We start from the raw sequence: 6,000 nt of genomic DNA, 5'->3' as shown, positions 1-6,000 counted from the left end.
GTAAATATTTTTTCCCAATTAGTTATTTGTCTTTCTAGCTTGGTTGCAATAGATTTAGCTGTGCAGAAGATTTATATTTTAAAGTTGGCCCATTTGTTGAGTCTCTCTCCAATTTGTTGTGATCCTGGGACTCTGTTCAGGAAGTTCCTTCCTGTGCCTATTGGTTCAAGTGTCTCTCCTACTCTGTCCTACAGTAGTTTCAGAGATTCAGTTTTAATGTTAAGATCTTTAATCCATTTTGAGTTGATGTTGGTGCATGGTGATAGGCTGGGGTCCACTTTTACTTTTCTGCATGTGGCAGCCCAGTTTTCCCAGCAGTAGTGGTTGAAGAGGCTGTGTTTCTTCCATTGTATGTCTTGGGCTCCTTTGTTTAATATCAGCTGACTCTAGGACTGGGGATTTATTTCTGGATCTTCTATTCTGTTCCATTGGTCTTCTGGTCTGTTTTTGTGCCAGTACCATGCTGTCTTTATTATTATAGCTCTGTAGTATAGTTTGAAGTGCGGTATGGATATCTCTCCCATTTTGCCTTTATTCCCTAGAATTGGTTTGGCTATTCTAGGTCTTTTGTTGTTCCATATGAATTTTTGGACTGTTTTCTGTATTTTAGTGATGTAAGTCATTAGGATTTTAATAGGGAATGCATTGAATTTGTATATTAATTTTGGCAGTATTGCCATCTTCACTATATTAACTTGGCCTATCCAAGAGCATGGGAGGTCTTTCCATTTCCTAGAGTCTTCTGCAATTTCTGTCTTTATCTTTTTATAGTTTTTATTAAATAGTTCTTTTTCATCTTTGGTTAATTCCTAAATATTTTATTTTGGGGGAGGTTATTGTGAATGGGGTTACTCCCTTTATTTCCCTCTCTTCTTGTACATTGTCAGTGTACAGGAAGGCAACTGATTTTTGTGGGTTTATTTTGTATCCTGCTACTTTGCCGAAGTGATTTATGATTTATAAGAGTTTGGGGATGGAGTTTTTGGGATCATGAATGTATAGTATCATGTTGTCTGCAAAAAGGAATAGTTTAGCCTCTTCTTTCCCTATGCGAATCCCTTTCATGTATTTTTCTTGCCTTATTGACCTGGCTAAGGCTTCCAGGACTATATTGAAGTGCATTTTGAGACAGTAGGCATCCTTGCCTTGTTCCTGATTTTAGGAGAATTGGTTGTAGCTTTTCCCCATTAAGTGTATTATTGGCTATTGGTCTGTCATAACTGGTTTAATTGTTTTAAGAAATGTTCCTGCTATTTCTATTTTCTCCAGAGCCTTTAGCATGAATGAATGTTGAATTTTATCAAAGGTCTTTTCTGCATCTGTGACAAAAATCATGTGATTCTTGACCTTGGCTCTGTTGATGAATTGGATTACATTTATTGACTTACAGAATAAAATAGATCCCAATACGATAATACTAGGAGACCTCAACACACCACTCTCACCAAAGGACAGGCCTACCACCCAGAGGATTGGAAAAGAAGCTACCAAATTAAGTGAGGCCATACTTCAAGCGGAATTAACTGATATCTACCGAGTATTTCACCATAACACAACACAGTAGACATTCTTCTCAGCAGCTCATGGAACTTTCTCCAAAATAGACTATATCATAGTTCATGCAAACTTAAGCAAATACAAAGGGACGACATAATCCCCTGTATCCTATCTGACCATAGTGGAATCAAGCTAGTTCTCAATAACAAAGCATACGGCAGAAATTTCTCTAATACATGCAAATTGAACAGCACACTTCTTAGCAATGCTTGGGTAATGGAAGAGATCAGAGAAGAAATAAAACATTTCCTACAACTCAATGAAAATGAAAAAAAAAAAAAAAACCTCGCAAAGATATTTGTGGGACACAGCAAAAGCTGTCCTAAGGGGTGAATTTATCGCCCTCATTGCCCACATCAAGAAAATGGAGACAGACCAAGTAAATAATCTCATGTTGCAATTAAAACAGCTAGAAAAACATGAAAAAATGCAACCTAAAGTTACTAGACAGAGCCAGATAACCAAATTAAGAGCAGAGATTAACCAATTAGAAAATCAGATAATTACAGCCAAAATTAACCAAACAAAAAGCTGGTTCGTTGAAAAAATAAACAAAATTGATGGACCGTTGGCAAGATTAATTAAAAAAAATAAGAGAGGAAACCCATTTTAACAAGATTAGGGATGCCACGGGAAAAATCATAACACGTACCCAAGATATCCAAACAATCCTAATGGGCTACTTTCAAAAGTTATACTCTCTAAAGGAAGAAAACCTGGCAGAAATGGATGCATTTTTAGAGAAATCCAAGTTGCCCAAACTGAGCAAAGAAGTGAACCAATTAAATAAGCCAATATCCTACAACGAGATACAGGAAGCAATCAGAGGTCTTCCAACAACAAAAAAAAGCTCAGGACCAGATGGATTCATAGCAGAATTCTGTAAGACCTTTAAAGAAGAACTAATACCCACACTCCTCAAGCTCTTCAGAGAAACAGAGAAGCCAATATCACACTCATCCCCAAACCATGCAAAGACCCAACCAAAAAGGAGAATTACAGGCCAATTTCCTTGATGAACTCAGGTGCAAAGATCCTTAACATGATTCTAGCTAAAAGAATCCAGGAACACATAAAAAAATCATACACTATGACCAGTTAGGCTTCATCCCAGAGATGCAGGGATGGTTTGACACTGTAATGATTTTAATGACAAGTTTATTTTATCAGATAAAAGGATTGCTACACCTGCTTTCTTATTAGGGGCATTTGATTGGTAGATCCTTTTCCAACCCTTCACTCTGAGTTTGTTTGCATGTTTGGCTTAGAGGTGGGTCTCCTGAAGGCAACAGATGGATGGGTCCTGTTTTAGGATCCAATCTACAGTTCTTTTTCTTTTGATTGGTGAAATAAGTCCGTTAATCTTAAGAGATAGAATAGAGAGATGCATTATGGTCACTGTTTTTCTTCTTTCTTTTCCTCTGTCCTTGCTCAGATAGACTTCTATTAATGCTTGTCTGGGTGCAGGTCCCTGTTCCTGGTTGCTTTTCTCAGGTTGTGTTCCACCTTTTAGTAGTCTTTGTAATGCTGGCTTAATGTTTATGTATTAATTTAGTTTTTTCTTTGCTATTAAAAATTTTCATTTCTCAATGGAATGTGAATGCTAGCTTTGCCGAGTATATCAGTATGGGTTGGCAGTTATTGGCTCTCAGTGCTCATGTGGTATTTTCCCAGGCCTTTCTTGCATTCAGTGTTTGTGTGGAGAGATCTGTAGTGATTGTAATATTTTTCCTATAGTAGTATAGCTCCTTCTTCATTTTTGCTGGATGCAAGTTTGTTTCCTTATCATTCAGATCTATCATTTATACTATAATGTGTCTAGAAGTGTTTCTCCTGGGATCCTGCTTGTTAGGTGTTCTATATGCTTCTGTTATGTGGGTAAGATGTTCTTTTTAGAGATGGGGAAAATTTTCACCGATTATCTTGTGAAATAGGTGCTGCATTCCCTTGCTTTGATATTCCTCATCTTCGTATGTGAAGGTTAAATTTCTTGGCACTATCTGCTTGTCCTTGAATTTCCCTTTGGTATAATTTAAGTGATTTTTCAATATCTGTCATTTTTTGGTCCAGTTGATGTATTCTGTCTTCTGTATTCCATTTTGTTCACTCTGTTCTGTGGTTTCCATTGTGGTTTGCATGGAGGAAAGGGACTCATTGTTGATTTCAATGGATTCAATGTTGGTTTTCAAAATACTAATCTCACCTCTTAATGAGGTATGTACTGCCTCTATTTTGTCACTTATCTCACGGCTTAGTGACGTGTGTGCTACCTCTATTTTTGCATGCAGCTCCTGTTTGATGTCCTGCACCTCTTTTGGTATTTCGACCCAGTGTTCTTTCAAATTCTGGTCTATTTCTCACTTTATTCTTGAGTCATTGCCTCCAGCATGTCTTGGATATAGTGTTTGTCTTCCATTCCTGCTTTTCTCCCACTGGGGCTCTCCCCTGGATTGCTGCTGGCTTTTAGAGATAGCTTGCTATCCTAGGTGTTGATAAACCTTGTAATATTTCTCTGTGATTTTCTCATGGGGATTCAGGGATTATTGCAGACTAATCTGAAATTTTGTTTTGGTCAATAGGTGTCTGTCTTTGCTTGATTACTGTTTCTGTGCTGGTAGAGAGAGTCTGTACCTGATCTCAGTTCTGTTGGGGGCCGACCTCCAGCTGCTGGTCTGACCCACACAGGATTCTCAGCTCTCTGCTGTAGATCACTGGCAGTTCCCGCCTTTAGAAGGGTTGAGCAGCCTAGATTGCTCCTGTTTGTTCCTACAGGTGCTCTTGGCGATTTCGGATGTGCTGGATGTACTCTCCCAGATGCTGGAGTCTGCTATGGTCTCCTGATGTTTTGTTTTGTTTTACTTTTTGGCTAGTTGTAGGCTTGAACTCTGGTCTTGGGTGCTGTCCCTCAGCTCTTCAGCTCAAGGCTGGCACCCTACCATTTGACCCATAGCACCACATCTGGCCCTTTCTGCTTATGTTTTGTTGAGGAATCAGATCCAGGGCCTCTTGCACATAAGACAAGCACTGTACTGCTGAGCAACTTACCAGCCTGAGCTCCTGACTATTATCAGGTGCTGGAGACCTGTGTTGTTCAATTCCCAGCCTAGAATACATGGGTCGGTTCTTGTGGGGTTTGGGCTTCTCTTGTGCTGAACCCCCTGCGTCTTTTGCTGTCACAGGCATGATTACCAGGGGTGCGTTTCCCCTGTTTTTCTCCCCTCTGCTGAAGCGTGTACTCACCTTCTGATTTCAGTTGGGAGGAGTTAGTTATGTTGCTCAGGCACCAGATCCCCAGGCCTGGTCCCAGACCCCAGCCTGGGGCACACCTGATGGACCTGTGCTGCTATGTATCCCACCTAGATTACGCAGCTTGGAGTACACAGTTCAAATTTCTTCCACCGTTGGGTGTCTTGACCCAGTGGCATTGTTCCAGGCTTGGGCATTTAAGCTTCCTTCCAGGGTCTCTCTTGTTCAAGCCTTGCCAGCTGATTGTGATCCATGGGCTGGTGGAGCTCTTGAACAGTTTCTAGTTTTAGTGGGTCCTGTGGTGCAGGTTTGGGGGTAGGGGGTCTGGGGATTCCCACCAGCTCTGGTCTCCCTTGAGGAATGCACTGTCCCCTGCGGGGTACTCACCCTGGAGCTAGTTGTTTCTGTGTGATGTAGGTTGCTGGTTGCCGTTGAATTGAGAATTCAATTGAGGTAGTTGTGGGCTAGGGTGAGAGGTGGTGGCTCCGTGTGTTTCTTTTCTGTCACTGCCTCCATTGATACTGTTTGGGTTCACTCCACGGGATGGGCCTCCGGCCTCCACCCGAGGGGTGGGGAAGGGGCCTCTGTGCAGGTGCTGATCTCTGGGGTTTGTCTCTGTTTGTGCTCTCTTGATCAGCATCAGTTCCTTTCAGTTCTTCTGCTCTGGTGTTCTGTGGGCATCTCATGTATCTCTGAGGTTCCTGCCATGGGGCTGAGTGGCTTTGGTGGGATGGAGCCTCTCTGCTCGAATGGAGAGTGAGGGGAAGGGGTGGGATCTTTGTGTAAGTTCCCTGCTCGGAGGTTTCTTCATTGTCAAGATCAGCGTTCTGACACTGGTACCTCAAGGGGCTTTGGTGCGGGTGATCTGCACACAGCTCCCTGTGTCTCTGGGCCACCGGCAGCTCCCACCAGGCCAGGCCGGCCATGGCTTGGCACGCTGCTTTGTGACCATTAGACGTTGGGGGAGGGGTCTTCATGCTTCTCTGTTGTGAAATTCTTCTTTTTACTCCTGTTTTTCTCTGGATGTTGATTTTTTTGTTGTCGGTATCTTGGTGGGTTAAACGTTGGAACTCGAACTCTCTTTTTGGTTGGGGAGAGCTGTGGCATTCCCCTACTTCCCCATCGCCATCTTGGACCCCCTTGAGTTTTTGCTTTTTTTATTCAGATATAATTTTAATTTATCTGTTGAAATGAGTA

This window comes from Dipodomys spectabilis, unplaced genomic scaffold (assembly GCF_019054845.1).
Source record: "Dipodomys spectabilis isolate Male_0828 unplaced genomic scaffold, ASM1905484v1 ptg000341l, whole genome shotgun sequence".
NCBI classification, from domain to species: Eukaryota; Metazoa; Chordata; class Mammalia; order Rodentia; family Heteromyidae; genus Dipodomys; species Dipodomys spectabilis.
This window is presented reverse-complemented; position numbering follows the sequence as displayed.